Here is a 25,205-nt window from a genome sequence, read left to right on the forward strand (position 1 = left end):
AAATACTCCTTAATTTTGGTTAGAAAAGTATTTAAAAGAAAGCTTTTGATAGATATTATTTATAAAATCATAAAATTTTTAAAAGCTTTCATTAAAATAAATTTAGAGCTATTTCCAACCAAGTTGTATGATGTGCCTGCTTAAGTGTACTACAGATTTCTCTATATGGACATATTTTATAGACAAATATATATATATATATAGGTATAAATATATTTTATATGCAAAATAAAACATACATATAAAACATATGTAAATATTAAATATATTTTAAATATTATATTAAATATATTACATATATATTTAATATTTAAATATAGAATATATTTTACATACATCCATATTTATATTAACATACAATACAGATATATTTTAAAGCAGTGATTAGGAGAGCTAGGCTAAAGCCATAAGAATCAAAGATTGTCCCAGAACTTTGGCAAAGGTGGTAAAGTGAATCCAAATAAACTATTATAAAGCCTTCATAATATAAAAAACAAAACATATTTTTGGACAGTTTAAAAATGTAATGACTACCTGAATGGTTTAGCATTCTCATGGACATGATTGTCTTGATGCTTCCTGGGTAGAAAATAAAGGCAGTTAGGAAAAACTGTTTCATTAAACCACAACACAGCTGTACATAGATGTCAAATTAAAGTTCATACAGAGCTCACAATGCTATGCACCCTAAGAGAAGATTAATAAGTGACTGCTTTGTAATGTGTCCAAAAACAGAAAAAATTATAAAAGCTTTAGAGTAATATTTTCTAATATATAAGATTATTATATCAAAACATCATTTTTTTGACACCATTAGCCTGGATCTGATCCCTTAGATATTAAAAAGTTGAGAATAGTAGGGTTTTTTATTGAACCTATAGGTTTGCACATTTAAATTTACATCACAACAAATAAAGGAGTCCTCCGGATGGCTGTGAATAGCGCAGGGAAACTTGACAACTTGGAAACAATTAGATCTTAACTGAATACTCATCTTCCATAAGCAAATGGCCAGAGGATTCTGAGTACTTCAGTGCTCAACTGTGTCACCTATGATGAAAGTTGAGATGTTTCCTTGAGAGGCAACGTGAAGGTGCTTATCAAAGTAAGAAAGCACATACCCTTTGGCCCGGAAATTCCATTGCTGCAAATTTATCGTTACGGATGTACCTGCACAAGTGCACAAAGATGTGTACAAGGACTGCTTAAGTAAGTTATGACTCCATCATAAAACTCAGCCATTTAAAAAGATAAAGCACAGCAGTACGTGCTGATACAGGAACTCATCCAGAAGATAGTAATATTGGATGTTGAAAAGCAAAAAACAAAAAACAAAACCCCACCACCCCCCGCCAAAAAACAAACAAAAAAAAAACTCATTGCATTTAATAATCCCATGTGTGTAAAAGAGAAACAGGTGATAAACAGAGCATTTCTGCAGGGATGCCGAACAGTTTTTAACTCCAGTTAAATTAAATTGCAGAAGTAGAATCAGGGAGTCAAAAGAAGGGGCAGGAAAGAAATTTCTACTTTTCACCATATGACTTTTGGTGATTTTTCTTTCTGTACCGGTCTAAATTCTATGTCCAATTTGCCCCCTAAGACAGACTGCTGCTGTGATGGTGGTGATGGCAGGTGCACTTAGGAAAGGGAAAGAACATGGCAATTCCCACGGGAATGAAAAGACTTTTGGGTGAGAAATCAGCAGCCCCCATATATTTGTAGCAAGACATCAAAAGTTCCTTCTGCTAAGAGCCACAAATTTATAATGCAGTAGCTGAAAAACTAAACAAGCATTAACTTCGGTTTGCTGGCAAATTTTACTATTGGATTGGATTTTCCCTGCACAGTGATCTTCCTATGCATCCCTTTATAGGTAATAAGAAAAAAACCGAGGGGCGCCTGAGTGGCTCAGTCGGTTAAGCGTCCACCTTCGACTCTGGTCATGATCTCCAGGTTCGTGAGTTAGAGCTTGGTGCTGACAGCTGAGAGCCTGGAACCCGCTTCAGATTCTGTGTTTCCCTCTCTGTCTGCCCCTGCCCTGCTTGCACTCTCTCTCTTTCTCTCTCTCAAAGAAAGATAATAAATATTATGAAAAAAATTAAAAAAAAAAAAAAAGAACAGAAAAAAACTGAGGGGCGCCTGGGTGGCTCAGTTAAGGGTCTGACTCTTAATTTCGGCTCAGGTCATGATCTCATGGTTTGTGAGATGAAACTGCCATGTAGGACTTCCTGCTGTCACCTGAGCCTGTTTGAGATTCTATCTCTCTCCCTCTCTCCCTGCCCCTCCCCCACTCAGGCACGTGCTCACTGTCTCAAAATATATAAATAAACTTAAAAAAAAAAGACAAAAGCTGAATGAGAAGTGAGGCCCTTATAATAGTGTAATGCAAATTAACTTTGGTCAGTTACAGCAAGCATGCTAACAAGAAGAATGTGCAGTATCAAACCCAAATTGACTGAATTTTTGTTTAATTAACTAAATATTTAAGGTTCATGTAGACACAACTGCTGTCAGACTTGTAAAGGTGAATAGCACCCTCTAAAATGGGAGTAAAGTGTATTTTCAATTCAAGACAGGAATATTTTGCATCTTTCCTTAACTAGGAGTCAGAGCTTGAACTGAATATTTCTTTTTCTTTTTTTTAAATCTTTTTTTAAAAGAGAGAGAGAGAGAGAGAGAGAGAGAGAGAGCGTGCACACAAGTGGGGGAGGGGCAGAGAGACAGGGAGACAGAATCTGAAGCAGGAACCAGGGTCCAAGCTGTCAGCACAGAGCCTGATGCGGGGCTCGAATTCACAAACCATGAGATCATGACCAGAGCCAAAGTAGACGCTTAACCGACTGAGCCCCCCAGGAGTCCCTGAACTGAATAATTTCTAAGTTGTTTTTCATATTTTGCCACGGTGTTCACCTGTGATTGCAGATCCATTGTTAGGAATAACAATGATAATGCTTGTTGTTTATTGTGTACTTACTATATTGTGCCTGGTACATAGCTTCATATATGTTAACTAATTTGATCTTCATGACTACCCTATGCAGTATGTATTATACCTGTTTTACAGTAGAGTATGATCCTAAGGGAGGTTGATGGTTCACAACCAGAATGAAACCCAGCTTTGGCTCACCCCCAAGCCTATAAGGTCTCACTTCTCCCATCCACTTCTGTCAGTCAGTTTATCATAACTTAAAATACTGCATCTTCAACAATACTTTCTCCTAAATATTGTCACTTGACTTCAATATTTCCCATGCTTAAATTTTTCATGGTCCCGGGAGAATATATGAGTTCTGCATGGCTGGAGTATAGAAAGTGGCCTCAAAAATGTCACTTCCTTGGGGCGCCTGGGTGGCTCAGTCGGTTGAGCTTCCGACTTCGGCTCAGGTCATGATCTTGTGGTCTGTGAGTTCAAACCCCGCGTCAGGCTCTGTGCTGACAGCTCAGAGCCTGGAGCCTGCTTCGGATTCTGTGTCCCTCTCTCTCTGCCCATCCCCCACTCATGCTCTGTCTCTCTGTCTCAGAAATAAATAAACATTAAAAAAAATTCTTTTTAGGGGCGCCTTGGTGGCGCAGTCGGTTAAGCGTCCGACTTCAGCCAGGTCACGATCTCGCGGTCCGTGAGTTCGAGCCCCGCGTCAGGCTCTGGGCTGATGGCTCAGGGCCTGGAGCCTGTTTCCGATTCTGTGTCTCCCTCTCTCTCTGCCCCTCCCCCATTCCTGCTCTGTCTCTCTCTCTCCCAAAAATAAATAAACGTTGAAAAAAAAAAATTAAAAAAAAATTCTTTTTAAATGCCACTTCCTAGAAATCACACAATCCATAATTTAAATAAGGTACACAATCTCATATTAAAGTATTAACATAAGTACTTATATTAAAGTATTAAGAACAGTATTGTGGGGCGCCTGGGTGGCGCAGTCGGTTAAGCGTCCGACTTCAGCCAGGTCACGATCTCGCGGTCCGGGAGTTCGAGCCCCACGTCAGGCTCTGGGTTGATGGCTCAGAGCCTGGAGCCTGTTTCCGATTCTGTGTCTCCCTCTCTCTCTGACCCTCCCCTGTTCATGCTCTGTCTCTCTCTGTCCCAAAAATAAATAAACGTTGAAAAAAAAAAAAAAAAAAAGAACAGTATTGTAAGGACAACTCCTTGTTAGAACATGATAAACTATCATGACAAACAATTGTTTTATTTTGTTCCTTAGAAAGCATTACATTTTAAGAAAGTAAGAACCTGACAAGTGAAAATGAGGCCTATGTTCACTTCCCATTCATTGGTTTACACAGAATATATAATTTTGCTTAAACCACGAACTTTAAGTTAAATAATTACATAAAATTTTGTGAAAAACAAGACTGGAATAATATATTTAGTAATTAAATAGATTATAATGTTTTCATTTAGCAATGAGGTAATATCTTTGTAAATCAGGCAGATTTAATTTCTGCGGTTTATAATAATAAATTATAACCATTACACCCTAAACAACATATGTACAATTCTTTTTCACTAAGAACATATCCTTAAAAAAAGAGATGCGCCAAACTAGATTCTTACAAAGGCAATAACATTTTGCTGTTAAAGAATGGACCAGAAGAGAGGTGCCTGGGTGGCTCAGTCAGTTAAGCGTCCGACTCCAGCTCAGGTCATGATCTCGTGGTTCATGGGTTCAAGCCCCGCGCCAGTCTCTGTGCTGACAGTTCAGAGCCTGGAGCCTGATTCAGATTCTGTGTCTCCCTCTCTCTCTGCCCCTCCCCCACTCACGCTCTGTCTCTCTCTCTCTCTCTCTCCCCCTCAAAAATGAATAAACATTAAAAAAAATTGTTTTTAAAAAGAATGGACCAAAAGATGAAGAAAAGTTACATACGTAAGATTTAAAAGCTGATATTTAATGGCCAGAACAAAAATCATCTAGGACATTTAGTTAACTGTGGGATTTAAATTTCAGAAAAAGATGGGGCGCCTGGGTGGCTCAGTCGGTTAAGTGTCCGACTTCGGCTCAGGTCACGATCTCGCGGTATGTGAGTTTGAGCCCCGTGTCGGGCTCTGTGCTGACTGCTCAGAGCCTGGAGCCTGTTTCAGATTCTGTGTCTCCCTCTCTTTCTGACCCTCCCCCGTTCATGCTCTGTCTCTCTCTGTCTCAAAAATAAATAAACGTTAAAAAAAAAATTAAAATATAAAAAAATAAAATAAAATAAATTTCAGAAAAAGAGCCTAATCAGAAAAAGGCAAATCTACTGTTTTATTTAAAAACTCAATTTTGCTGATATTCACATAGGATCATCTTATATTCTAATAGCATTTATTATCTGGACAATTTTTTAAATTCAAAACTTTGATCCCAGTAAAAAAATACATTGACTCAATTATGCAAATAGTTTCTGTCAGGAAAACTTCGTTTCAAACTTCTAAGACAAGCCTACCTAAGCTGTCCTACCATTTTATCATGAAACTGGATGATCGCTTGAGCCACGCTTTCTCCTCCAGGTCATATACAGGAAAAGCTCCTCTGTCTGTGTCTGAGCTAGAAGTCCCAGGATCCCAGTACTGTGGATCGATCCCTCTGGTCTCCCTCTGGTCTCCCTCTGGTCTCCCTCTGGTCTCTGGGCTGGACCTCTGAACTTTTTGCTTCAGTGAAAAGCTTAAGAATATCACGAGGGAATTGGAAATTATTCCTACTTCACGTGAAACTTTTACATCAGATTTTAAACATGTTTGAGAATATAGTATTTCTCTTCAACACCAGCCTTGGAGAGGCTTCAACTAACTGCTATCCATAAAATCACTTTCCTTTTGCAACTTCTGAGGCATATGGAGAAAAACAGAAGAGAGAAAACATGAGTGCTAGGTCTTTTGAGGAATATACTGATCGTATTCTTTAACCATTAAAAAAAAAATGTGGACATTTCCCGTTAATCTCTTGTCCACACCTGCTTTATCTTGGAAATGGAAAAAAATCCACAGTGTAAATTGGGTTCACCCTAGATCTTTTACTGGGCATAACATGTTTGTCTCTTTAAAACCAAACGGGCTTGGGGGGTGTTCAAAAGTCTCTTTACTGCTTTCCTCACCTTACAATCAGGGAGAAGAAATTCACTTTTAAAATCTTAAGGCTTTCAAAATTGAATCCAAGATGTGACAAAGACATTCATCTTTTTTTGTTGGGTGATTCTTTTACGGAGCAATCTAAGTCTACCAACAACGGCAAATGCCTAAGCTTGCATTTTATTGTTTAAATGCTAAGTAATAGGGAAATAGTTTCTTTGGGCTATTTTAGTTTCGTAATTTTATTACAGCCCATCAAATGCACCCTCATACAAAAATCAGCAGCTTTAGTTGCATTTTCCCAATATAGATCTACTTGGTGCTATAAAATCCACAGTAACGTGGTTAATTATACTACATTACTTCTTTATCACCGCAGAGATACATTTCATTTTTCATATTCCCTAACTATATGTTAAAAGTATAAATTTCCAGTTTTCCCAATCAATTGATATGTTTCAAAATGTAACATTAGAGCAATCCTCCTATGGAAAACAAAAAACAAAAAAACAAAAAAAACAAACCCAGTTGGTTATTTCATTCTGTGAGATTTCTTTTTATGGTAACCAAACCCACGCAGAGTCATTTTTGGCACCCATTGCCAACAAAGGAGAGATATTCCAAATGCAATTTCACATTCACATTTAAAATTTTCCCAATGTCTTTGAGTACTGCAAAAGGAGTGAGCTATTTTGTTGGAGGATATTAATCTGGGGTTTCCTGTGGATAGTGCCCCAGCCCGTAGGAGTCTTTGAGGCAGTCAAGACAGGCATTGTCTGGCAGCTTAAGCACCTTTTTCAGAGGGGGACAGTGTTGAAAAAGATATTATCCTCCGCATGGCTATTCCATGGAAAAGCTGCCATTTCTCCAAAAGTGTGCCCTCTCCTCTGGCTACTCTTCACAGTCCCACTCAAATAAATTTGGCACCCAGTTAAATAATTTCCTCAGACAGGCCTTGAAAGCAAAGGCACAGCAACAGCCTCCCGTATAGACCTCAACAGAGGTCTCTTCAGGATAACAGCTGGGTGGGATTGGCAGGAAGGCAAGCTTGCTCTGTAGATGAATAAAGGCTTACAGTATCCACGGTTGTCAATCTGGGATCTTTTGCTTAGGAAAACACTATCTTACAAAAAAGCTTTACCTCAGGAAATTAATCATTACTTGAGTGGTGGCAAAAGTCAAGAGAGCATTAAATAATAACATCCTAAATAATAACGGTATAATACGACTGGTAACAAACACGGCTTCTCTACTTCTAAAATTTTAATAGTAAAACATTTAGAAAAATTAAAATGGTTATTTGGCCCTTTTTTGAGAATTGGGGGGTATTATGCTTATAAACAAACATACACATCTTCAAATAGTGATTACTGAATTACATTTTAGAGACCATTTCCATCTATTTGCTTTTAAAATGCCAGAGATCAATTACCAAATATTTTAAGAAATACACAAGTGTCTCAGAGCACAGTGATGGTCCCACAAATCGCTACCACATAGGACTGGATAAGGGAAAGAAGGATCTACAAAAAAGCCATGGCCATTGCCAGAGTCCAGCTGAATACAGACTTATTTCCACAGGATGATTAAAAAAAGGCACCATCCTGAGAGCCAAATTCATTATAAATGCTTCTTTTATTAGTAAAAATCCCCATCACCACCTTAGTTCTCCCTAAAATAAGCAAGTTGTCAATATGAGCAGGGTACTGTATATTATATAAAACCCTGCCAAGCAATCCAGAGAACTTTTGGAGAAAAGTAAAAATATTTTGATGATCACCCTCTAACTTGACATACATTAAAATCCAATTTGATATTTAAAACCTAATGGAAAACTGAACTAGATTTTTTCCACACTGCCTACACTGAGGGCATGATTGCAGATATTTGCATAGTTTGCATATTTAGTCAAGGTTTTTATAACTTATTTTGACTGTAGCCCACTACTTTCAATATTTTGTTCTAAAGTTTTTGCAATTTTTTTTCACAGTCGTGATTTTGTTTTCCCCATTACACCGCCAAAGTAATTAGGGTTCCCTAAGTAGAATTTAATATGAAAATAAACTTTGCAAGAAAGAAATGCTCTTAAATGCAGCTATCTCAATTAAGAGAATTGTAATTAAAACTGGTTTGGAAAACAAGACAAAACCTTCACAACACTTTTCTCTCTAAATGGCGTGTATACACTGTTTCCTCCCAGATTTAATGACAAAGTTGGCTTACATATGGGTACAAAGTAGGCCAAAATTGCCTTTCAAGTTCAACGCAAAAACAATGGAATAAAATAATAAGTTTTAGTTATTAACCTGTTATCCACATATCAAAAAACTGTATCACAACCATCTATGTCTTCCACGGTGCCGACTCTCCTCACAGGAACTCATGCATAACTTCTGGAAACCTAAAAGATGAACAAGAAGATTTTTTAAATGATAACACTTGTAGTCAACTTAATAGGCATGCTTATTCTTCATTCACAGAAACTGCTTTCCTTGAGGAAAGAAAATTTGGAAGTGGATCTCTCAAGAAGACATTTTTTTTTCCCCGAAGAAAACAATTTCCTTTCTTTTAACATAGCTTAACTCTTTTGAACAAGTACTTGTATTAAAAGAGAATTGCTGGGGTGCCTGGTGGCTCAGTCAGTTGAGCGGGTGACTTCGACTCAGGTCATGATCTCACGGTTCGTGAGTTCAAGCCCCGCGTCGGACTCTGTGTGGACTGAGCCTGGAGCCTGCTTTAGATTCTGTGTCTCCTTCTCTCTGCTCCTCCCCTGCTCATGCTCTGTCTCTCAAAATAACATTAAAAAAAAATTTAAAGAGGCATCTGGGTGGCTCCGTTGGTTAGGCGTCCGACTTTGGCTCAGGTAATGATCTCATGGCTCCTGAGTTCAAGCCCTACATCAGGCTCTGTGCTGACAGCTCACAGCCTGGAGCCTGCTTCGGTTTCTGCATCTCTCTCTCTCTCTCTCTCTCTCTCTCTCTCTCTCTTCCCCTACCCCACTTGTGCTGTCTGTCTCTCTCTCTCAAAAATGAATAAACATTGAACAAAATAAAAAAAAAAGAATTGTCTATACCAACAAAAGTAGAGGCAATCAGGAAAATAATGGTAGAGTTATAACTTAACATATTGGAACTAGAAATTATGCCATGACAGTGCCTGACACAGTTCTGCCTTAAAGCTGAGATTCTCAGGAAACTTCTTTTGATGCATCAGCTGCTAAACTCCACAGGATGAAGTCTCAGATAACCTCATAGCGAATTCTTCTCTATAGTTTATTTCAGCAATGTTATGTTCTGTGCTAAAATTAATTTCTGAAATAGGAAGCCAAAACCAACCAAAGTAAAATCCTGAGACTTAACAAGAAATAAAGAAAGGGACTTTCTCATACTTAGAATTAATATTTACCCAGCTCTGATCCAAAGAAATGCATGGAAAGTCAGTCAAACTACTTGCTCCAAATAGAGTAATCAATGAACCATCTTAAGAGGATTTATCTCCCAGTACACAAAGCCCACAGAAAAATATTGTTACACTATCCTTAGATGGTTATTGTATATTTGTTCATTTTTAAAAATATTGCTTTTTCTTCCAGACAAGTTATTGTCTCATAGGAAGGACTGCAGATTCAAGACACGGCAAAATGTGCCTAAACCCAGTCTCACTTCATGGGAGCATTCAAAGTGCTTAAAGCAAGTAGTTTGCTTTAACTTCCCTGTCCCCCTTTCCACATCACTGCTGTAGCACTTTAGGACACCCTGCGCACTTTGAGACATGAATCATTATAAGCAAGCAGGCCCACTTGGTTCCTCAAAAGACACAAAAGGTACAAAAATAGCTTCTGCAATTGAAGCAAGGACATCGTCAGCAGCCAGATGAATGTGGGTGGTCAGATAAGATTCTGTTACTGCAAAGGACAAATTATTAAGCACATGCTAGATTTATTTTCATTTTTAAACCATGTTCTTCTTGCCTCAAATCAACCATTTGCTGGTAACTTAAAATGACACCTGACAAGCTCTACTACTCTCAAAATTGAAAGCTTCATCAAAGCCAAAGAGCATGATTGATTAAGCACTGAAAAAAAAAAAAGACATATATTCTATAAGACATACAACAAAAGACATAATCTATAAGACATGTAAATTCTATATATTTTAACAAATCAAATAGCACCTCTGGGGGGAAAAAGTTAAACAAATCAAATAGCTAATAGTTATTAAACAATAGTTAAACAAATCAAAAAAAGTTAAACAAATCAAATAGCACCTCTGGGGGGAAAAAAATAACACTATACTTTGGCATTATGACCTAATGTAAAGAAAAGCATGGCATCCCTCAGGGAAAAAAATTAATAAATCACTGAAGTATTTTGCACCCTGAGCAAAATTCACCCACGACATAAATGGGCCAAGAGTCTACAGATACAGCTATTTATAGGGAACAATAACTTGCAGCATTTGGTGACTACCTATGATTGGCAATCTGAGTCACCGAACTAAGAGATAAGAAGGGAGAAGGAGAAAGTAACCCTCAGAAGGCCAGCACTGACACCCAGCCCTTCCAACGGAGTTTCAACTATAGACAGGCACCCACCCGCTCCCAATCCCAGAAATCATCGTTCTTGCCAACAGCTTTCACAGGCAAAATGGAGCACAAGCATATCTCTCAGACAAGCTGTGATAGGGCAATGACTCTGCTCTTCCAGTGTTACCTTCCAGAACTATGGCTACTGGAAATAGGAAACACTTATCTCATGCCATGTGCATACATCTGGAATTTTAGATTACCGATGATCCCTCTTTTCATTCAATAAGAAGATTCAAAATTTCTTTTTGTCTCATGACTTAAAATTCATGACCCTTAAATGTTTGGTTTTCCCTGGGAGAACCAAAAATCAATGGCAATGATACTGCGTTTATATTTTACCTTACAGAAACTTCCAGTTAATTAGTGTGATTCTAAAGCAAAGAGCTGGATGATATTAATGTGAAAGATACGAAACTAACTTCGATGATTTTACACAAATAATGTTGTTGCAAATTAGACGCAGTAATGGGGGCGCCTGGGTGCCTCAGAAGGTTAAGTGTCCAACTTTGGCTCAGGTCATGATCTCGCGGTTTGTGACTTTGAGCCCCGCGTCAGGCTCTGTGCTGACAGCTCGGAGCCAGGAGCCTTCTCAGATTCTGTGTCCTTCTCTCTCTCTGCCCCTCCCCCACTTGTTCTCTGTCTCTCTCTATCAAAAATAAAATTTTGGGGCGCCTGGGTGGCGCAGTCAGTTAAGCGTCCGACTTCAGCCAGGTCACGATCTCGCGGTCCGTGAGTTCGAGCCTCGCGTTGGGCTCTGGGCTGATGGCTCAGAGCCTGGAACCTGTTTCCGATTCTGTGTCTCCCTCTCTCTCTGCCCCTCCCTCTCTCTCTGCCCCTCCCCTGTTCATGCTCTGTCTCTCTCTGTCCCCCCAAAAATAAATAAACGTTGAAAAAAAAATTTAAAAAAAAACAACAAATTTTTAAAAATGTAAAAAATAAAATAAAAAAAAATTTAGATGCAGTGATGGCCTCCACAAGGGAGGCAGTTACTACTATTAAAATAAAGACACGAAGATAACCATCTCAGGAAATTATTTTTCCATTAATTTTCAGTGAGTTTTTGTGCCTCAGTGTACTTATCAAAATATAAGAAAAATCTTTCCTCAAATAGCTCTTGAGAATGTGGTATGACACCTTATGTTTCTGTTCCCGAGAAATGAAGAGTTCACACAGTATACTCTTAAACAATGGAATAAATGAAGAGAGATTTTCATTTCTTTAACTTTACTTTTAGGTTATTCGACTCACCAGAAATCATCAAGCAGTGAAACCTTAATATTTAATAAAGTTAACAATTTTATTTCAGGAAATAGTGTTAACAGATCTTGTTAAATTTCCTCAAGTCGTTTAAAATATATTCCTAAATATGGGGTGAAAATTATCTTTCATTTTACTAACAAAGTACAGACTGATTTTTCTGACACCTGCTGGCTTATAGGAGAGTTCCTTAAAAATATTTTCCAATTCCCCTATCTCTAATTTGTAACAGACACATGGAAAATGTGAACATTATCGTTTCTATCCCAGTGGTTTCTCAACCTTTCTACTCTTAAAAAAACACCTTAGCATTAGATATTTATTCTTAGATCCCTACAAGCTATTGTCACTAAGCTAAGCAAGGAATACATTGAGCTATGATAATGGACGATAGACAGAAAGATGATAGATAGATGACTAATAGATAATGTTTTAAAATGTCCACTGTTAGATTCTTTATTATTTCAATTTTCTATTCTTCCAAATTATTCTAAGACAATTTATGGCTTAAAGGTTTAATATGACTTGTAGATGAATCTTGCAAAAGGTTTCATTGGCAAACTTCTTGTGCAAACGTAAGTACCTTCCATCATTCTTGATTTTTTTCCTGAGGTTAAACAAATGCGCAGGAGATCATAATTTTAGTAGAAGAGCTGATAAAAGAAACCAGTTTCACTTTCGGTGAGAGTTGTCACAATTAAAAATGATTATTAGTCACATCAACTCTATGAAAAAATGGCAAATAGGACTGGAAACAAGTTATGATCCTTGTATTATTTCTCATTTAAAAGTAGTGTTTAGGGGCGCCTGGGTGGCGCAGTCGGTTAAGCGTCCAACTTCAGCCAGGTCACGATCTCGCGGTCCGTGAGTTCGAGCCCCGCGTCGGGCTCTGGGCTGATGGCTCGGAGCCTGGAGTCTGTTTCGGATTCTGTGTCTCCCTCTCTCTCTGCCCCTCCCCCGTTCATGCTCTGTCTCTCTCTGTCCCAAAAATAAATAAATGTTGAAAAATAAATAAATAAATAAAAGTAGTGTTTAAATATGACATGTGTAAAAGAATGAACACTGCTCTTCACACACTAGAGAAGAGATACTCATATTTAATAGTAGTAGAGGAAATTCCAAAGTGGTGGGTAAAGATGGGAGAAGGGTACTTAAAGAGAAACGCATGTTCAAGATAACACTTTAATTCCTCCCCAGGTTTTTGAAGAGGGGCATCTTTTCCCCACTACAAAAAAATAAGTCTCTGAATGGACGCCTGGTTCCACTTTGGAGTGCCTGGAGTGGCAAGGTAAGAGGTGTGTCTGGAAGGTGGCAGGGAAGGCAGACACAGATGTGTATTTGTGACGATACCACAAACACACACACACACACACACACACACACACACACACACTTTGATCGGTATGATGACTATAAGCTTAGGTCTTTGGAAAGAGTCTGGATATGAAGGTGATGCTTAGAGCTAGGTTTGGAATGTAAACAGGAAGAAAAAGGGTTTAAAGAGATTCAAATAGGAACGGGAAAAGGTAGTCCTGTTTGGAACATGGGGCAATTCATTACTGGGGCGAGGCAGAGGCTCTGAGAAGTCAAAAAGGTGTGTGTGGGAAAGGAGAGTTTCCACAAGAGGAAGTTAGGGCAAACTGAGTCAAATTCGCCGATTTTGTCCTTTCATTTAGGGTTCTGGTTCTAGAAAATGCTTGTAAAAATGAACCCAGAGCTACCTGTGGTCTATGGCTGCTTCTCAGCAGGTAGTTGGCGCTGGAGCAGCGACAAGATACAAGATAAAACATTGTGCAAAGTAAAAGGACTAAAAACAACCAAAAAAGTAGGTACACATGAATAAGTGATTGTAACTTAAGTATTCTTAACTAGGTGTTTTGACCATTTCCTGACACTTTGGGGTATTTATTGATGCTTACTATGTGCCAGAAAATGGGGTAAGTTTACAGAAGACGAAAAGAAAAATGGAAGCTCTCTATTTAAGACTTCAGAGCCTAGCAGGAAGACATTTGTGAACAAATAAGTTCAACAAAATGTTTGGGTGCTTTGTCATAAATATAAACACAGTATAGTGAGACCGTAGAAGAGGGGATTGTCAATCCTATCAAGAGAATTAGGAAAGGTTTAGAGAGGATATGACACTGAGTAAATCTTTAAAGAAAACTATGCATGATAATATACAAAAGCACACAGTTCTCAATGTTAGGTTGGGAGATAAAAACACTTGTCTGAAGAGATAAAAATATAAGCCTCTAGCATTTCAGTTTCTCTCTGGTTGCATATACTTGTAGTGTGGTGAAATGTTAGCTCATGGGGTTGCTTAGGGAGTAAGGTGTCCTAGTTAATACAACCTTATGGTTAGGTAAAGACCACAGAGAAAATAATTTTTGTTTTAACATCTGCTAGTGATTATTTTCCAAAGTACATTAGCCTTCTCCATGAGTTAATTACAGTCTCCTGAACATAATTTAATCTTTCTTTGATGATTCAGTATTGAATAGTGCTCTCTAGTCCGTACTCTGCATCTGGGCTGTGATCATCTGGTATTGGCCATGCAAAATTCTCCCCACATGTGTTCCTAAGCACATGTCACATTTTCCAAGATCACAGTTGCAACAGAGATTTGTTTTCTTGACGACATATTTGACATCAAATGAGACATATCTAACTAACTTGTTTTAGGAGCAAATCTATAACTCTCCACTTCTATGACCATTAAGTTTTGAGTCCATTCTAAATCATACGGGGAGTGTTAAGTACTGTGAAATGTTTTAGAAATCATCTAGTCCATCAGCCAACTAACAGAAGAAAGAGGTGAAAACTAGAGAACTCAAAAGACCTGCTTAATACAGGTCATAATGATGGCTTTGGGCTATTGTTTAAGTCTCCAAACTTTCAAGTCAATTATTTCCCACTCTCCATACTACTTCCTCTTATTGAATGTTTACTAATCTTGCCTTATTGCAGAAACTGATTGAAAGGAATGAAAATGGAAGAATAAATAATATTGAACTTAGAATGAGTGAAGACATTTATCATCCCTAATTTCAAACTAATCAGCCAAGGAAACATAAATAACAGTAGCTAAAAACCAATGTTCCCATTGAATTATTAATTTTTACAGAAAATAAATTCAATGAAAAATTTAACTTTTCCAAAATGAGTAAATGGTTGGCAAATTAGTTGTCAAAAGAATCAATTTCTGGGGCGCCTGGGTGGCTCAGTCGGTTAAGTGGCTGACTTCGGCTCAGGTCATGATCTCGCGGTCCGTGAGTTCGAGCCCCGCATCGGGCTCTGTGCTGACAGCTCAGAGCCTGGAGCCTGTTTCAGATCCTCTGTCTCCCTCTCTCTGACCCTCCCCCATTCATGCTCTGTCTCTCTCTGTCTCAAAAATAAATAAACATTAAAAAAAAATTAAAAAAAAAAGAATCAATTTCTACAAGTAGTCCATCATTTAGTATTTAAAAAAATATATATTTTGAAGTCTCAACTATTTTCCAGCATAAGCTGTTTTCCATTATCAAGCTTCTTATGTTCTTATAATAAAAAAACTTTTTAAAGTAAATATTTTAAGTCAAATTATGAGATCATCTTCTCTCAAGCAAGGTTAGCTCTCTCACTGACAGCCAATGGAGGTAAGTCCTTTGGTTCATCATACCTAAACTTCACCAAGGAGGTCCATGGTGACATGACAACCCTATGCGCACAATTATTACTTCTCTGGCAGAATGGTGTATGCTGTCTTGTTTTTAAAAAAGGGCAGGGCCAATTAGATGTTTTGTTTAATTAAAAATATTCTTTTTGGTGCAACTTTAAATGGGACTCCTTTCTTAATTTCTCTTTCTGCCTCTTCATTATTAGTGTATAGAAATGCAACGAATTTCTTTTCTTTTTAGAAATGCAATGAATTTCTCTATATTGATTTTGTATCCTGTGACCTTACTGAATTCATTTATCAGTCCTCATAGTTTCTTTGTAGAGTCTTTAGGGTTTTCTATATGCAGTATCATGTCATCTGAAAATTGTGAATTTTACTTCTTTCTTTCCAATTTGGATACCTTTTATTTCTTACCTGGTTTCTTGCACCAAAAAAAAAAAAAAAAAAAATCTTAGGAATAAATTTAACCAAAGAGGTGAAAGGCCTCTACTCTGAAAACTACAAAATACGGATGAAAGAAATTGAAGACGACACAACAAATGGAACGATATTCCATGCTCATGAACACAAGAACAAATTATTGTTAAAACATCCATACTACCCAAGTCACTTACAGATTTGATGCAATACTTATCAAAATACCAACAGCATTTTTCACAGAACAAGAATAAACAATCCTAAAATTTGTATTGTACCCCAAAAGTCCCCAAATACCCAAGGCAATCTTAAAAAAGAAGAACAAAACTGGAGCTATCACAATACCACATTTCAAGATATATTACAAAACTGTAGTAATCAAAACAGTGTGGTACTGACACAAAAATAACACATAGATCAAAGGAACAGAACAAAGAGCTCAGAAATAAACCCATGATTATACAGTCAATTAATCTTCGACAAAGGAGGCAAGAATATGCAATGAGCAAAAGACAGTTTCTTCAACAAATGGTGTTGGGAAAGTGGAATAGCTACATGCAAAAGAAAGTGGACCACATTCTCACACCACACACAAAAATAAACTCAAAATGGATTAAAGACCTAAATGCGAGACGTGAAACTATAAAAATCCTAGAAGAGAACACAGGCAGTAATTTCTCTGACATCAGCCATAGCAACATTTTCCTAGAAATGTCTCCCAAGGCAAGGGAAACAAAAGCAAAAATAAACTATCGGGACTACATCAAAATAAAAAGCATCTGTATAGCAAAGGAAACTATGAATAAACTAAAAGACAACCTATGGAATGGGAAAAGGTATTTGCAAATGATATACCCGATAAAAAGTTAGTATCCAAAATATACAAAGAACTAATACAACTCAAAACAAAACAAAACAAAACAAAAAACAAACCACAAATAATCCAATTAAATAATAGGCAGAAGACATGAACAGATATTTCTCCAAGGAAGACATCCAGATGGCCAACAGACACCAGGAAAGATGCTCAACATCACTAATCATCAGGGAAATACAAATCAAAAAGACAATGAGACATCACCTCACATCTGTCAAAATGGCTAAAATCAAAACCACAGGAAACAACAAGTGTTGATGAAGATGTGGGGGAAAAGGAACCTCCATGCATTGCTGGTGAAAATGCAAACTGGTGCAGCCTCTGTGGAAAACAGTATGGAAGTCTGTCAAAAAATTAAAAATAGAACTACCATATGATCCAGTGACTCCACAACTAGGTATTTACCTAAAGAATATGAAAACACTAATTCGAAAAGATATATGCACCCCTATGTTTAGAACAGCATTATTGACAATTGCCATGCTATGGAAGCAACCCACATGTCCATCAATAGATGAATAGATAAAGAAGATGTGATATATATACAAAATGGACTACTACTCAGCCATAAAAAAAGAATGAAACCTTTCCCATTGCAACCACATGAATGGATCTAGAAGGTATAATGCTACATTAAATAAGTCTGAAAAGGACATAGACCATATAATTTCATTCATATGTGGAATCTAAGAAACCAAACAAATAAACAAAGAAAAAAAGACACAAACCAAAAAATAGACTCTTAACTATAGAGAACAAACCGATGGCTACCAGAGGGGTGGTGGGTGGGGGGATGGGTGAAATACATGAAGGCAATTAAGAATACACTTATCACAATGAGTACGGAGTAATGTATGGAACTATTGAGTTATTATATTGTATGCATGAAACTAATATAATTTTTATGTTAATTATAATTGAATTCAAAGAATTTTTTTTTATTTTCTCAGTTGTGGTACATTTTTATTTTTATATTCCAATTCTTATGTTTCTTCCCCTTCCTTTCAGTTCCCTCTATTCTATTCCTCAATGTTATTATGGTAGGTTCTTGCCAAGCTATTTTAAATATTTACTCTAACTAAATATTTGGAAAATTAAACCAAAGGAGGACTATTTGGCTACTTTACTCTAATAAGAAATATAACAACGAAGTCAAAATTCCAATGTACTGTTTGCTGAAGTTTTATCTTTTACAAAGTACTTATGTTTATTCTTTGGTTGCTACAGGTGTACATAAACAAGGAATGATTCCTTCTCAAATTTTCCTTTTACTCCTGGATGTGCCAAGATTAGCATAAAGGCCAACGTTAATTTTGGATTATGTAAATAAAAAGAATGGAGAAAATAAATCATAAAATACTTCTTTCATAAGTATGCATAAAACAGGCTAACCTTCCCTGGAGGAAAATCCATCTCTCACAGTAGAACCCCCTACCCCATGTCAATGGAGATAATACCAAAAGTAATGAATGCACAACTAAAAGCTTGAATTGCATTCCATATCTCATGCTACAACTGATTCTCAGGTGTGTGGAGAAAAAACGTCCTCAGTCTCCCTACATGCGGTCTGCATACAGTAGACCTCCCTGAAAAAGAAATTAAGGCAAGGCCTAGTACATAGCGTATAACCTAAATAGATGGGAGCTATCTGCCTCTAATAACTGAGCAGCTGAAACAATCAATTCTATCTCCTCTCTAGAAAATTTTTACAGAGTGAGGAAACTGATCCATGTGCCAATGTAGAGGTGTACAACCTCGGTAAATCCAGAGCACATCTTGACTTAGTACTGTCCCTGGATCAGTGAGGCACATAGACTTCGGAAGTGAACATAATGTTAGCACACGGTAAATATCCTGTATCTCAGTTATTGTCAGAGTTTAAGAAAACATCTGATCAAAAAGGACTTGAACAACCAAGTAAGACTCAACAGAGGTAAGTAGTTCAAATAGAAGCCATGTTTCACCCGAAGGAAGTAACCAGAAAACCTTAAAAATGACCTATGTTATGTAGTTATTCAGGCACTCCCCTGGCACTTTGATAAACTCTGAATGGCATTCATATTTTCAGCCTCATCTTGGAATATATCATTGCCCACGAAGTTTAAGGTTATAAAAATACTCAAGTTTCAAGCAGGTGTTTCTAATATCCTACTGGGCAAATTCTGTCAGACAATTCCAGAATTCCATCTACAGGCCCTTTCACTCAATCAAATGACATGTTTTTGAAAGCTTTTATATATTAATGAAATGAAATACAGTATCTTCAGAATGTAAATTTCATATTTATTTGAATTTGAATCCAGACATTACTGTTTTATTTACAACACACATGTATTATTATATAAAATATGTATTTTATAATATATGAAATTTAAATCCATTTGAATGAAATTTACCCAAAAAAATTGAATTAAGAATAATGTCCAAGTGTGGAATTCAAAGATAAGTAAGACAAGACTCCTGCCTTCAAAGAGCTTACTGTCAAGTAGGTGAGAAAACCATATAAACAAGCTATAAAAACAACAGAGGCATAAAACGATATTATGGGAGCACAGAAAAAAAAAAGATTGCTTGGGAAAGCTGCATTTAAGAAACATGATCTTAGGCCCTGAAACGCTAGGATTTGGCAAGTAGAGATTAAGAGAAAAGGCATTTAATGTGAACATACTATGCAAGAGAGAAAAGCAAGGGATGTTGAAGAAACAGTGACTGGAATATTCACCGTATGGAGCAATGGGAGTTAGGGCTGAGAAGGAAAGGTGGTAGCAGATGATAAAAGAACTTTATTTGGTAGATAATGAGAGCCAACAGAGGTTGTGAGCAGATTGCCACAATCACAGAGACACTTTAGAAAGTTCACACTATAAGCTCATCTTTTTCCACCTCTTTTTAAGCAAACTTCTGCAAATGTGTAGCCTGAAAAGAATCAAGATTGAGAAGAACTTTGTTTTAAGACAAGGGAGACGAGAAACTAAGGGGGTAAAATACAGGTAATAATTAGTGGAATAAACTCTTGGAAAAGTGGAAAAGAAAAGGAAACTCAAAAGCACAGATTAAGGGATCAGTTTCAGAAGAACGAAAGGAAACTTTTCTGTTTTAGACTGGAAGGAAGGAAGGAAGAAATAATGAAGAAGATAACTTTTTTTTTTTTTTTTTTTTTTTTAGGGACAGAGAGAGACAGAGCATGAACGGGGGAGGGGCAGAGAGAGAGGGAGACACAGAATCGGAAACAGGCTCCAGGCTCTGAGCCATCAGCCCAGAGCCCGACGCGGGGCTCGAACTCCCGGACCGCGAGATCGTGACCTGGCTGAAGTCGGGTGCTTAACCGACTGCGCCACCCAGGCGCCCCAGAAGATAACTTTTTATATTGAGAGAAAAGAAATGGAGAAATTCCCTTAAGATGTTTTTAACCTGCTCAAAAAAGCAGAAGACTGGTCATCTGATGAGGGTTAGGAGAGGGAGCCAGAGTTGGTAAGGGCTTGATGAGTTTAAACATTCATTTGTCTTGAGTTTTTAAGGCATTTAACAGTCTTAGGAAGAATGCTATTTCTAATTAGGCTGTTCAAAAAGAGTATTTTGCAACAGAATACACGCAAAATTTATCTAAGTTGATAATATATCCAAATAATATATTATTATTGTATACCAAAAAGTACAACAAAATGTTACATTTATTGTTTATTATTCAATAAAACTCTGAGGATGATAAACTATAAGCCACTCTTTATGAACAGTAGATTTAAGACAATTTTTAAAAAATTTATATACTGTTTTCTTTTTATTGTTTCTTTGAAAGCACAGCTGCAGATCCCTTTTATATAGTAAACATGAAAACTAACCTATATTGATTTTAGGATTCTCATTGAGTTTTAGAAGGTCAAACTATCAGTTAATATTTGGAATATGAATTCCTTATCTTATTGAAATAACATACATATATTCAACTACATTGGAAATATGTTGAAAGTTTAACAGCCATTTGTCCCACGGGGCATTGGACAGTGGATGATGTGGATGACAGAGTAGGAAGTCATTAGATACTTGTCAGTTGTGTGAATGGATGAAAAGGATTATGTGAATAAATACAAACAAATGAATGCATGAACTGATAATTGAATGTGAGCATACCGTGTGTGTGTGTGTGTGTGTGTGTGTGTGTGTGTGTGTGTGTCCAGCACAAGGTTTGCTTCATGACTGAAAAAGAGCATCATAAACTCTCAGATAAAGAGCATGGAAGGGATCTTGGCAGGTCCACCACCATATCCAACAATGGAGGACACAGAAACCCATCAAAACTGACAGACTGACCTAAGTGGAATTCAAGAAAATTGAGCATCCCAAAACCTCAAAAAGGATTAGTTTTATAATTTCTGGCTCTTTTTCAGTTACCAAACACAAAGGAAAAAAAATGCTGTGCAAGTATGATGTTATGTTAGAAATTTAGGTGGAAAAAAAGTTAACAGAAATGTGTGTTTTTTACCAAATAGGAAGTATAAACATCTCACTGCTTTACCTTTTCTTAAGGATCTCTTCTCAATATAGTAATTAAATTAAGTGATTAAGAGGTAGGCTTAAATGTCTTTACCTCTCTCTAGTTTTTTCAGTCTTATTTTCCTACCTCCTTATTGAATGGAGTGGTCATTTTAATCACCAAAACCTGGGAGATTTGATGCTGATTCTATGTGTACATATGCCAAATATGTAAATGTGAAAATCACAGGGAAAGGAAAGATAACTCCTGGGTTAGAACTTGAAGCTGAGGCAACACATTAGCAACAAACTTCTACCTTTTTTGCCCTGAGTGATGGTCAAGACAAAGAAGGCAATAATGACATCAATGGTCCTCAAGCTATAAAAAGTCACCCCTGGGGTTGTTCATGAATATTCCTAAGTCTTGAAGAAGCTGATCTAAGTGCTAACTACAAGGGATTCAAATAAATCTTGAACCAAGCATTTACTAGCTCTGTGACCACAAAAATCTTAGTATAAACGTAAGTAATAATATTAAATGTCACCTACCAACCTCATTCAGTTGTGAGAATTCAATGAAACATAATGAATTCAATGAACCCAAAGCACTTAGTAGACTGACACATGGCATTGTTCAAGTATTATTATTGTTATTTTTACAAACTTTATATTTTTTTTAACATTTATTTATTTTTGAGAGAGAGAGACAGAGACAGAGCACAAGTGGGGGAGGAGCAGAGAGAGAGAGAGAGAGAAGTCAGACACGCTGCTGTGTGCAGCGCCCCTGTTGTTATTTTTATGGGTTACAATTGTTCTCAGAGACTTATCCTGGGCCTTGGTCATTCCAATTCCAAATGCAACCAGGGTGCAGAGCCAACCTAGAATGCCAAGTGACTGCACTGGATGACACTGGTTCACTGAAGCCTGCTCTTGAGCCTAGACTGAGACCATCATGCAGGCCTCAGGCATAGCAGTGAGGATTTTATCTCCCCCAGCTTCATATGCTGATGCACTAGCCCACCATTGGGCTATATTTAGAGATGGGGTTCTAAGGAAGTAATTAAGAGTGTAAGGGTGGGGCCCCGATTCCATAGGATTCGTGTCCTCATAAGAAGAGATATCAGAGAGCATTCTCTCACTTTCTCTGCATGCACACCAGAAAAGGGTCCTGTGAATACAGTGAGACGATGGCCAACTATTAGACGAGAGAATAGGCCTCAGAATATGACCAACTCTGCCAGCACCTTGATCTTGGACATCTAGCCTCTGGAAGAGTAAGAATTAAATTTCTGTTGTGTAAGCCACTCAGTCTAAGGTATTTTGTTATGGGAACCTGAGCAGATGAGTGCAATAATTTAACACAGTTTTACAAAAGTACACGAAGTTTTTGAGATGAGGGAGAAAAGATGCAATGAAAAGAATACTGGATTTTGAGTCAGGAAATCATACTCCTGTGCCATTTCTAATACTTGGTAGCTGTGAAATCTTGGACAATTCATTTAGCCTTTTTGATTCTTCTTTCTTCACTCAGAAACCAAAACAAAACTTCTTCCCAATCATGGTTGTTGTAACCAGGATGTCTGTCATAGTAGGTACTCAATAAATTGATTTTTAAAAGGTAATGTGATCAAGGGGGAATTCTATGAGGAAGAGAACATAATAGTTAAAGATACTATATCTCATAATTCTATATTACTACCTAAAGCATAATAGTCTAATAGTCATGCTATGTTTCATTTTATCAACATTTAGAAAATATTATTAGTGGCCTAAATATTCACTTTTTGTGGTATCATTAGTGATTGAGGTGATTTTTCAATGTTTTAATCAGTAACTTATCAAAGAAAATTGATGATAATTCTACGCCACATTTTTTCCCCAATTCAGTGGTTACTAAAATAAGCACCACTTGCCACTGTGGACAAAGCAAAGTGTCTCTTCTAGCTTATTTAGCAATTAAACAGAAGTGTGATTTGTAATCTTTAATTGTCTACTTAAAGTGAAGACATATGGGAGAATTTTATCTGTTGTCAGTATCAAAAAGAATTTTATTTTTATTAAAAATTGACTTTATAGACACTACATTTTAAGCCTATTTAGTGTTCTTTTTTAGAACAGCTGCTAGAAAGCTAAGAATAAATTTGGGGCCTTCCTCTAGAAAGAACATAGGCCTTCCTGGCGCATATTTTGACAATAACATCATTTCTAGCTTCAAGTATTATTCCTACCTTTCTTTCCTATTGTCTTGTACTCACAGTTACTAATATGTAAACACACACACATATGCACACCTCAGTAATGGGAATGATTACAAAAGACATAATAAATGTAGCCGGGAACCATTTCCAAAATTAAATCTATTTGTATATTTCAATAGTGTTTGGGCAGCACAACTGTGAAAACTAATTAGTTCCAGGAACATAAAAAGTAATGTGGAAACTCCCCAAATATTTGTCTTTTCCTTCAGCTTTCACCTGTATGGATTCCAAGAAAAGAAAGGATTTCATAAATACACCAGCAAAGGTACATGTAACACAACTCAAGAGAAGCATTAATTATTTTTCCTTCTCTAAGGAATTGCATATGAATAATATGGTAATAATATGCTCAAATTATATTATCTTTGAGACATGGTCAAATTTCCAGCTACTGTCAAGGCTCAGCAGCGAACACGGTAACTGCATCTGACATATTCTTGGACACAGATGACTGACACTGGCAGATCTTACACACGGATCCTGTGCGGCACATTGAAGGGATTAGATGGATATTTTCTATTTGTTGAACATCCATGGGGTATAAAATCAGATTTGGACAATGTGTACTTGAACAAGTTTAGAATCCATTTGATCAGAAAGCATTTCAAGTCTCAAATCAATCTCTACTTGTAAGCATTAACTATCCTAAATGTTACAAAAACTTTAAACAATGAATAGGAGTCTAAAAACCATTTTCTTTTTTTTTTTTTTAATTTTTTTTTTCAACGTTTATTTTATTTTTGGGACAGAGAGACAGAGCATGAACAGGGGAGGGGCAGAGAGAGAGGGAGACACAGAATCGGAAACAGGTTCCAGGCTCTGAGCCATCAGCCCAGAGCCTGACGCGGGGCTCGAACTCACAGATCGCGAGATCGTGACCTGGCTGAAGTCGGACGCTTAACCGACTACGCCACCCAGGTGCCCCTAAAAACCATTTTCAATGCCATTTTGATTAACCAATTACATATGATTTTAGCTTGATCTTTCTTTTCAAATAGATCCAAATGCTAGAAAATGTGTGGGATCCACAATCTGGGTTTGAGTCAACACTGACCAATATCCAATATGCACATATTGACCTACTTTCTATATTCTTCACACCATGTAAATAATTTAAAGAACACAATTTAGGGGTGCCTGGGAGGTGGTTAAGCATCCGACTTTGTCTCAGGTCATGATCTTGTGGTTCATGAGTTTGAGCTCCAAGTCGGGCTCTGTGCTGACAGCTCAGAGCCTGGAGCTTGCTTCGGATTCTGTGTCTCCCTCTCTCTCTGTTCCTCCCCCGCTCACACTCTGTCTCTCTCTCAAAAATAAATAAAGATAAAAAAAAAATTAAAGAACACAATTTAAACAATGCAGCCAAAAATAATTCACCTTGAAAAAAATTATAAGAAATCAAAAACGTATAAGCTTTTGTTTCAGCTTTAAGAGCTATTTGCCAAAATCTGCAGTCTTAAGTCACTGACTCCCTTTTATTAATGTTTGGAATCTCACTTTCATGGTCTCGGATACATCACTGAAAAGTAAAAAAATTTGCTTTAAAAATCTCATTAAGAATTCTTCCTTAGCACAAATTCTCACCAAATAAGCAAAAGTAGAGAAAAACAAGCAAAAACAATTAAGCAAATAAAAATACAGAGA

At 37.0% G+C, this 25,205-nt stretch overlaps 1 protein-coding gene across 1 annotated transcript in view; it reads right to left on the reverse strand.

Moving 5' to 3' along the window:
• Positions 1 to 25,205, reverse strand: part of HIVEP2 (HIVEP zinc finger 2) — a 204,951-nt gene that overhangs the window by 24,563 nt on the left and 155,183 nt on the right. The window contains exons 3-4 of the mRNA XM_047858087.1: positions 8,347 to 8,441; positions 535 to 579 (exon numbers count right to left, since the gene is read on the reverse strand). The gene's annotated coding sequence lies outside the window, so the exon portion shown is untranslated. The remainder of the gene's footprint in view (positions 1 to 534; positions 580 to 8,346; positions 8,442 to 25,205) is intronic.

The sequence above is a fragment of the Prionailurus viverrinus genome, chromosome B2 (genome assembly GCF_022837055.1).
Source record: "Prionailurus viverrinus isolate Anna chromosome B2, UM_Priviv_1.0, whole genome shotgun sequence".
In the NCBI taxonomy this organism is placed as follows: Eukaryota; Metazoa; Chordata; class Mammalia; order Carnivora; family Felidae; genus Prionailurus; species Prionailurus viverrinus.